We start from the raw sequence: 10,549 nt of genomic DNA, 5'->3' as shown, positions 1-10,549 counted from the left end.
AACCCCCCCCCCCCCCCCCCCCCCCCCCCCACACACACAAAAAAAAAAAAACCTTCATGTAACTTAACTGTTATGTATAGGAAGTAGGCACATAAAGACATTCACATTCGTTTAGAAAAAAAAATCACCCAGCACACACATACAGTGCACACAGCTAACATCACAGAGCAGCAAAACTAGAAGCATCATCATGGCATAAAAATTATACCATACACTACAGTCTGAATACAGATTTGGATGAAGTGGCAGGACATTGAAGGCTCTCTCCAGATGTAACCCCGCAAGCCGCAACACATTAGCGATGCAGTGAGCTATGGAGTGCTTGGTTGTTATTGGAGACGAATTTTTAGTTTGACAGGGAAGACAAGGCTAGTCTGTGGGGCCCTTTGCTGGAGTGTGATTAGCATTGCAGATGCAGGTTTCTGTAGGCGTCAATTTCAACAAACTCAAGGTTCCCTAGTCTCCGATGCATGATTAAAATGTAACAGTGGTGCGTGGGAAATTCACAAGAGCAGAATTATGCTCCAACAGTCAAAGAGCCTATTTTTTGCTCAGGTATGTTGCACCTCCTCCTGCACACGCTCTCTTAGTCTTTCTCTCGCATATAAATACACACAAGGACTCGACCCACATGAGTTGAGCCGAAATCTTCTCAAGTCTGCCAGCAGCAATTATTTCTCGCAGATATTTGACATGAAAATTTAATGTTTGAATGTAAAGGAAGACGTTGCTGCAAATGAGAGTCATGTGAATTTCCTTGATAAAACAAAGACCAATAGCAGTGTGAAAACGACTCTAAAACTGTAACATTGGTAAAAACCTTATATAAATAATCATAACCCTAAGCTAAACTCAGTAATAATCATAACAATAATACCACATCGTTATGTAATCCAGCTGAAATGATCCATTAAAATCAATTCAGGTTACGGTCCTCCCACAGACAACCATCGTAGTATGGATCTATCTTAAAATAAACATGTGATTAATCAAACCGCATCATATCCATTCCAGTAGGCAGTGAGCAGATGATTCTTAATGAAAGCCTGTAGTTTCAGAAAATCAATATGCTGTATTGGTGTCAACCTACTGTAAATACACAGGGTGAGGTAATGCTATTTTGCTAATAGAGGAAGAGCTACAGCACTTCTTTTTTTCAATGTCCTACAGTGTGTAGGAGTTTAAAAGATTTTTATCAAATAAATTGTGATTTAGAGATTTAACATTACAGCGTCTCCCTTCTTCATAAATTAATTTACATTAAAATGCCACATGTGGTGTCTTAAAGAGCATAGTGTCCATACTGCTCTGTATAGCTATGACCCACTGCATTAACACCTAATAATGCTATTTGTTGCCTTGATGTAAGTCACTGTAGACCATGTTGATCTAAATTTGCAGAAATAGCTCATGGTTGCTCTGACTGAAAACACCTTTGAGGTGCTAAAAGTCAAAATGTTTATAAGTGTCTGTCACTCATTCTGCTATATATAATGTTACTCAGCTCTCAGCAATGTCATGAACACATAATAGCACACATCCTCCCATTGAGAAATGAGAAAACGGAGCAACAGGCAGGTCTCTGGTGAATACACTCCTGTAAGACGTACCAGAAAAATGGGGGGGGGGCCTTTCAGCATAATGGCATTCTCAGGTTAGTGTGGGCTTCCCTTCCTCTGGCATTATCACATACCCAGAGGAAGGATGACATTAGTTGTTCCTCAGAAGCCCATTTCTAGATTATTTAAGAGCACAGTCTGTGCTGGGTGCCTAGTTTTTAAGCAGTGCGCTCATTAACACAGTAGTGTAGTTTAAGGAAGATATTTTCTCCCCTCTGAATTTCTGAGCTTTTTACATGTTCTGCCAGCCAGTGTTAGCTAACGAGGAGTTTTAGCATGTATTATGTTTCTCCTGGGTTGCTAAATAACCTTTTCACAACCTAAAAAAAGCCTTGCTTTCGCTAGACCACTGTTGTTTCGACATAATCCACTATCTCAACTTTACGGCTTGTTAATGTAGCATTAGCCAGAAAGCTACATTAGCACCGGCTTTGTGGTGGCCTGGTTATTGTGTTATGTTAGCTAATTCAATAACTGCTTAGAGATAGCAGCAAAATAACAGTAGTAATTTATTTTACTTAAATACAATTTAACGCCAGTAACTTCAAAAATCAGTTCAACGAAATTACATGGAGAAAAAAAAACCTGAAACATATTTTTATACTCAACCCTCCAGATCTTCCCAGGAGATGTTGTGACAGCATGTATAGGTATTGTGAAGGCACGTCACGCCATGTTGCATGTTGGGATGAGGGCGCCATCTTGTGAAGTAGGCTCCATGCTCAGTTTACCTGTGAGCGGCATGGTGGTTACAAGATTATCTTTTTCATTTGTTTGGCCAAAAAGTTGCTCTGATCGGTGAAATCTGATTGGAAAGGAAAGAGATGTAGAAAGGAAAAGAAAAAGAAATTGAATGTCACTAACAAGAAACGGTATTTGGACAAACTAATGACCATAAACAACGTAAATCCATATTACTTGGCATTCCAAGACTGGATTACAGACCCAGACGCTCTACCTCCTCTCACATACTTGGACATTGCCAATTACCTCATTTTTGGATTGAGTGTGTACACTTGCGTGAGTTTAAAATGACAAATCACTAGAAGCCCACAGTTGAGCAGTGGCTGGGTGCCAGATATGCTCATTCACAAGCCAGCTAACTGTGAGAGCACAGTCATAGTCATTGAGCTATGTTATTTTATTGAGTCATAAGCAGTGGGTTTGATCAGTAGCATTATTAGCAAAAAAAGATTTGCTATAATCTTGGACCTTGTTAAAAAACACAGGTTTTTCTACTTGTAGTGGGAAGATATGTTTAGTATTTGGTTATGTCAAGCAGAAATTAATGGAGACATGATTTTACAGGTTTGATGTCAGTCACCCAAAATTCAACACGGCTGCAATCGCCTCGTTCTCCTCAGTGAGTGAGAGACAAAGAGAGAAATGAAGAGTACTAAGAGAAAGAAATAGTCAAGCAAATTTCAAACCTCCTGCAAAGAAGAATGCCTGTTTCTTAAAGGAAGTTTTAAAGAAAAGGGGCATGCATTTTGTAAAATCTGCCTAGTCAATTTTACCATCGAGCACAGACTCTCTAAGGGCAGGGGCAAAAAATGATGAATGTAAGAAAACTGAGATTCGTGCAAGTTTGTGCCAGAGGGGCAAATTATTCTAAATTCTTTCCTGAGAATAATAGTAAAATAAAAAGTATTAAACATAAAAATGCTGTTGCAGTGTACTTTTGTTCATCATTAACATGATCATCATCCTTTAAAAAACACAAGAATACAGGAAAGTGTCTCAAACTCAAATTTGTGGGCGAGGACTCCCAGACCCTGTCTTTCATTTTGAAATTGTCCCTATTTTCGAGGTCTCATGGTTGACAAATGTAAATATTTTTTCTCTGAGATAGCATTGAAAATTTTACATCAGTGTGGTTTTCCATTACTAATACTACTTTCTGATGAAAAAATAATACCTGAGCTATAAAAGTTGTTGATGAAGCGTTCTTTAACATCTAATAAGTATCAGAAACAACCATGGTTTAGAGTTGCAGACATATTTATACCAAAAAGTCAAACTTTGTCTAATGCCAAAAATTGGCATGATTTATATTCTATATATTATATTTGTGTCTCACTGGGTTTTGTAGCAAACAGACTATTGTGTAAAGACACTGGAGAGACGAGGAATTACATGTGACTTAAGCAAAGATTTGATGTCATATTATCAGAGTACCTACTGGCCCTCCCACCCTCCCCCTCATCTCTTTCGAATTTGGTATTTCAACAGTGAGCCCCGTAACCCATCTCCAGGAGTTCTGCTTCCGTCTGGCCCATATTCTATCATTAGCTCCCCCAGTCTCTTTCCCGCTGCCTCCCTCCATTACTGCAACTGCAAATTTACTTGAGTAGTAAAAAGGATTCAAACAAATAAGAGGGAAAGAGATTACACATTGTGTAGGTGCTAGAAATGAAAACCCAGAAGGGTTTATGAAACTAAAACAAAATGAGACCGAAATATGAACGGAAAGGTTATAAAGACCTTACTGAATTGAATAACAGAGCAGAAATGATGCCAAAAGTCAACAGGGAGGCATTTTGGAATGTCATTTAAAGTGCACGAATGGCACACAGTTCAATTCAATTCAATTTTATTTATATAGCGCCAAATCACAACAACAGTTATCTCACAGCGCTTTTCATAAAAGAGCAGGTCTAGACCGTACTCTGATGTTATTTACAGAAGCCCAACAATTTTACACAGTAAAATAAAGTAAACCTGATACAGAAAATGAAAGTGAGAGCGGCGGTAGGTGAGTGGTAGCGTGATCTCAATGAGACGTTTTAACTTAAAAGCATAATGCAAACACAAATTAGATCTCCTACTGCCCTATATTCTGAATCTTACCATCTTTCAGTGCAACCCTAAGTGTGCACTAACTGCAAGGCTAATATTGATTGTTTTTTTACTTTCATGTTTTTCTCCATCATGTAGCAGCAATGAAAATAAATTGAGCACCACAAGCCATATACTTCAGCACTCTGCTGCTGTGCAAAGTAAAGATAAGGCAACATCTGCAACACGGTTATTATCACGCAACGTAACATTTTTATCACCAGGAAAATAACACTGATATAAAGAAATACTATACGTGTTAGGCTTCCTGGCCCAACCACAGGGTAATAAATGACACCGGGTGATACACAAACACAAATCATACTGATTTCCTGATATCATATGCGCGGTAATAAAAACAGCCGCTGATTGCCTGTCATGTGTGATAGAGGGAACGAGACTGCCTGCTGTAGCACATTTCAGAACAAATATTGTTCCAATCTAAGATGGTCAACATGCGGCTTTATTCACCTCTGTGACAGGATGCAGGATGGCTTTGCTGGATTGTTCAGTAATAGCACAAATAAAAACAGTGAGTGCAGATACAAACAGGCTGTTTGTTCAGGTAGGGAACAGAGCAGCGCATCCAGGGAACACCTGCTGTACTGTGGTAACCACCCCGTCAATACGATTGGCCCAGAGAGCTGCAGTCTCAATTCACTCACCTTCCCCGCATCATTGTAAAGCACTTCAAAGAACACGAAGGCCATTAAACCGACAGTATAGCGTCAGGCCTGCGTGTTTCCAGTCATGGAGCCCATGGCCTCGCAGCTGCCCTGTTGTGTGAGCACCAGCGCACTGACTGTCTGAGAGCACACTCCTTGCCGTGGGGCCATGTGGCTGGTTGACGGCCAAAGCCACAACATCAGTGGTTTTTTAGGATGACAGCGGCAGCGCAGCATGTCCTGAAATAGCTGCGTCCTTCTGCGCTGCTGCCACACTGAGCATCTGAAGCTAGTGGAGAGCTGCCTCTTAATCAGGGTAATTAAGTGTTTGATTTGAATTAATAGATTTGGGTGTATTAGTTTACTCACTATTTGGTGTATTTACACTATGCATTGGTCGTATAATACACATTATATGCATATATAGAGTATTGTGAAATTTAAAATTCTTATCAAAGTTATGTGTTAATTAATACAAAGTGCGCTGCTCAGATACACTCAAAGATCTTTAGTGCTGACTGACTGTGTCTTCACTGTTGTGCATGCGCCACATGTGCAAAGGACTCCAGGCGAGAACCAGAAACATATTGTTCTTAGGATCTGGCATTGTTTGTTTCACTCTGGAGATGAGTAAGTGACCTAAGAGTTAATTTAACATGGGAAGCATGGTGGCAGGAGGACGAGGAGTCTGACCCAAATGATCAAACAATGATCTATGTACGGAGGGTCAAAATAAGGGAAGGCAGTCCAAATCAGGCAAACAAATTCAACACAGAGCAGACAAAATCCAAAAGATCCAAAAGACAGGAAACATACATGGAAAACAAGTCCAAAAGACACTGGGAAAAAGGCTGCAACATTTGACAGAAGGGACTTAGAAACATTGTTTTGTACAGTGCTTCCCAGTGTTGGCGTGACCTGTATTAGTGTTTCACAGTTCCGTGCAGAGAGAGACTCTGGAACTTTGGTTGCAGAAAAGTGAACACTGATGTGGGTTGTTTGCCTGAATACATCAAATATGCTGGAGACAGCCACAGATGACTTTTCATCAAGACTTTTCACTTGACTGTGCAGAAAACGTTTTTACAGAGAGGAGGATGACAAAGGAGCAGTAGAAGTAGTTTCATTCACATTCCATTCACCTCCGTTATATCGCAGTGACACCTGTAAACCTCAGCAAATCAAACTATTTCCAAGCCATGGTTAGAGCCTGCAAGTGTGTGTGTGTGTGTGTGTGTGTGTGTGGGGGGGGGGGGGGGGGGGGGGGGCTGAACTGACCTGACCTGACCCATTTAAGACATTAACACCAGGCGAAAAAGTGTTTCACTGCCCTCTCTGATTGAAAGTTTCGAGCCTGTTTCACCTCTGACCACACCCAGCAGTGATGTCACGCCGTCCTGACAAACCCCGGAGCACTCTTCTACATCACTGCAGCAAGGAGAGATGTTAAAGCACTGGAAGTCAGAAAGAAAACATGACAGATCAGTGTTAAAGTGCTAAAATTAATGTAAAAATCTAGTGGGCAAAAATGTTCCCCTTGCAGTATAAATAATTTATTGTATCATTAGTTACTGCAAAATATCTTTGGCAAACATAAAGTAATGATAGTAAAGTTGCACGATTCTGTCACTGTGAATGCTAAACCAAATCCAAACATTTCTCATCACAGCCAAAATGATACTTATTTAAAGAGGTCATATTATGCTTTTTGGCTGTATGCCTTTCCTTTATCGTTATATATCTTTTTTGTGCATGTAATAGGTTGCAAAGTGAAAAAGTCCAACACAAATGGAGTTACCATCTCCCACAGAAAACAGTGCCGTAAAACAGCTCGACTGTAGTCCAGCCTTTACTTCCGTAATCTCTCTGCGTCATTTTGTAACACGTGTCATAATGCTGGCCTAGCGGATAGTCAGGCACGCCCTCAAAAACACTGGTGGAGAAACACACTCAGCTGCAGCACACACAGTGACAAGACGTCTGCTTGCTCCCTACCCTCAGCCCCACCCTCCCTAATGCATGTTAGATACCCACCCGGCAGTCAGTGGACTTAAAGTTATTACTGTGATGCACAGTTAAAACGTTACGTATGAAAGATAAATGTGTTACAGAATAATAACTTACCACTCTGAATAGTCTTGCTTCAGTCTAGGTTGCGAAGTTGGTTCTGGTTGTTCAGCCTGCGTTTTGAGATCAGACCCGGCTCGAGCATGTACTGAGCTGAACCGAAGCCATGGTTACCTGCTGAAGCGCCTTTCTTGTGGATCACACAACCTTGCCTATCTGGACCCACCCTACTCTGCATCTTATTGGCTAGTAGTTCTTAACTAGGTACTGAGCATGTACAGCTCCTGCCAAAGATCAAATAGAAGTGAGATCCTTCACTCTGTAGTTAAAATGGAGCGTTTAACACGCAGGGTGAGAAGAGGTGCTGCAGCTATGTGCAGTATGACAAAAAATATGGTGTTTTTCGATGTTAACCATACCATGTAAACCTATTCTTTTACAACCCCTAAAATAAAATTATAACCTAAAAAATGAGCATAGTATGACCTCTTTAAACATGAAATAAATTACAGAAATCACATAAACAATATGAAAATATTATTTGATATCTATAAACATTCACAAGCAGAATTTTAGAATAAATAGAAGAAGAATTGATGCTTTGCAAATGGGATGTTGCAACTCCACATTGCGATCAGAGGGCTGGAGTTACATTCACTACATAAACATCTTGCTGAGAACCGCATTAATGCAAAATCTACACGTTTTGAGTAATTTGATGTTTATACTTGTTTGACTAAATAAGTGCATTATTCTTTAAGACTTGAAGTTCAGCTGGCAAACACCCTGGAAGAAATAAAAGTGTCAGACTATAGAACCATGCGCTATAGGAGCACTCCCATGGTTGGTAAGTGACAGTTTTCATTGTGCTTTGGAGCCATCTGAATGTCAGTAAGTGAACGGAGAGCTGCTGTTGGGGCAGTGACAATTTGATGAGAGAACATCCTGAATGTGTTGCATTTTCCTAATCTTGCAAAATGTGCAAGCAGTCCTCGCTGTGTTTGTCAGCTGCTTTGGGGATTAATTAGCATAGCTGTCTTGGAAATGGATCCACTGCAGAAGAAGACTGTCCCTTATTTTGCACCCTGTTAGTAGGCCAGCATCACGCTCTCACAGAAATAGACAGCCCATACTTGGCTAGAGATAGAGATGTAAACAGCATGTTACGCTTAGGAAGGTGTTACTTGTGTCGTACAGGCAAATGTCACTTGGTAATATTGCGTCTATAAAATAATACTGTGATCTATTTACACTTTTTCTTCTTAAAATACTTGTTGGGCTGCAATGAAATATTGCAATAATAAACAAGATGGGCACTCGGAGCGCTCAGACCTTAGCTGGCCTATCTCGAAATGTTAATACAAGTGGAAAATAATGTGTATCCGCCCTGTGATTCGGATCCACTTCAAAATAACTTCCACCAACTTTCATGAAAATTGGGCCAGTCGTTTTTCCGTAATGCTTCTGACAGACAGAAAGTGTCAGCTAAATGAATAAATGTAAATGTAATGTGGAAACACTGCGAACACCGCTAGTAGACTGACACATTTTAATCATTACAGCATAGCCTTTCAGCCAAAGATCTGCTGTGAACAGTGTTAACAGTTAATTTACAGGTTTTATATGTGTTCACTGACCTTAACCACTGGTACAGATTAGGCCTACACGATATGCGGAAAATCTGCTATGTGCGATAATGTTGTTTAATGTTGCCATCATGCAATGCTGATGTGACTTGCAATAAATAAACACAAATTGAAGTGTGCATAATATCTAAACAGGTCCACTGTCAGCCTGGTCCTCTTTAACTTCAGAACAGGATTAGAATTGTATTTTTTAAATATAACTAAATGTTGTTTCTAGAACAGCAACAGTAAGGTTTCCAACAACAAAATCTCTATGTACACTCAATAACATCTCACTGGAACAAGTTCCGAAGCTCTCGTCAAATGACACGTTTATCATTCACCTTCACCTTTTCCTTTTCTCTAGTCGTCTGCCACGTCAGTAGTCGACCATGACCATTTTTTCTAAAATGTATGTAATGATGCAAATGTTGTTACTTCTTAAAAATGCCTGGCTGTTCTGCTCTTCCAGCTTAGACATCATTACGTGACACATTCGCGTGTGCACAAATTACATGCTGTATGCGCATTCTCATGAATTTTTGAATTTTGTGCAGTCTCCCTTGTGCACGTGCATTTTATTTGAATCCAGCACAAAAATGGCGGACTCCGCCAACTACTGTATGGAGAGATAACTAATGGCTGTACATACGTTTAATGGCTATAGCAGAATAAATGCCAGCCATCATGTATTAAAAACTGACTGATGAATATCTGAAGGACTATAACTCAAAAATCCATAATCTTCAGTGGTGTATTAGTAAATAGAATGGATTACAGACTGGATTAATGCACTCAAAGTTTCAACTATTAAATTCTGATGCCAACAACTTCATAAATTCAGAGGATTATTTTGGATGCTCGGTTTGGAGACATTGTTTGCTCAGTAACTCACCATGGGATTCATTAGAGGACAAATGATTGCTGGAGTATTTTACTTAAGTCAGTTCACTTAAAATCTCCCAAAGTCGGAGTTTTCATGTGGGAATTGATTCTAATTCCACGCTCGGACATTTGCAGTGTTGCAAAATGTCATTAATCTGTCATTAAGTGCATTATTTCTATTGTAACACAGTGTTTTTTTTGTTGTACCTTCTTTCCTTTAAACTGCCTCCTCTACTTCAAACTTCTTAATTCATACAGTGAGTAAGTGCTGTGCTCATTTCACAGAATGCCTTTTAAATTCTCTGGGAGATAGGATCAAAATGGCATTCAGCTGTATTTTACATGTCATTTAAATACAAATACAGCAAAATATCCCTGCAAGTCAGCATCATGTCCTGTATTTAAAATATCTTGCAGCTGCATTGCATTGTGGTCTATTGAGGCTTCTGTTTGTGGCTGAGAATACTAACTAACTACATTGCCATGTACCAAATAGAGCATGGCTTGTTGAGCTACAAAAGCTGGAAAGAGATGAATTAGGCAATTTGTTGCTGATCGCTCTCTGAAAAGTAAGAATACTATTTCTGGGAGCAACTAAGTGGTTGTAATGTTTCCGGGCATTTATCAGTTTTAATGGGTCATTAGAGGACGGGAAACTAGCAGGGTGCACTCAGGTTGCCAAGACATTTACAAAGTGCACTCAGCATTTCCACATGGACAGGGCCACTATCACTGGGCTTTGCCATATTCAGGAAATAATTTGCAAAGCCACTAATCTCTCCAAAATCAATTTCTCTTCAAGCAATATTTACACACCTTCCATTTTTAAAAAACGGAATGTGGTTTTTCC

The 10,549-nt window shown here is 39.8% G+C and overlaps 1 long non-coding RNA gene across 1 annotated transcript; it reads right to left on the bottom strand.

Annotated features, from left to right (window-relative positions):
• Positions 1 to 2,243: 2,243 nt before the first annotated feature.
• Positions 2,244 to 8,975, bottom strand: LOC123979333. Its single transcript, XR_006827215.1, has 3 exons — positions 8,827 to 8,975; positions 6,406 to 6,576; positions 2,244 to 2,424 (listed from the first exon to the last, which is right to left on the bottom strand). It is a non-coding gene; the product is annotated as an uncharacterized LOC123979333 (long non-coding RNA).
• Between the last annotated feature and the right edge of the window lie 1,574 nt (positions 8,976 to 10,549).

Source organism: Micropterus dolomieu, linkage group LG11 (genome assembly GCF_021292245.1).
Source record: "Micropterus dolomieu isolate WLL.071019.BEF.003 ecotype Adirondacks linkage group LG11, ASM2129224v1, whole genome shotgun sequence".
NCBI classification, from domain to species: Eukaryota; Metazoa; Chordata; class Actinopteri; order Centrarchiformes; family Centrarchidae; genus Micropterus; species Micropterus dolomieu.
The sequence above is the reverse complement of the archived record's forward strand: the minus strand, read 5'-3'. Positions and strand labels throughout refer to the sequence as shown.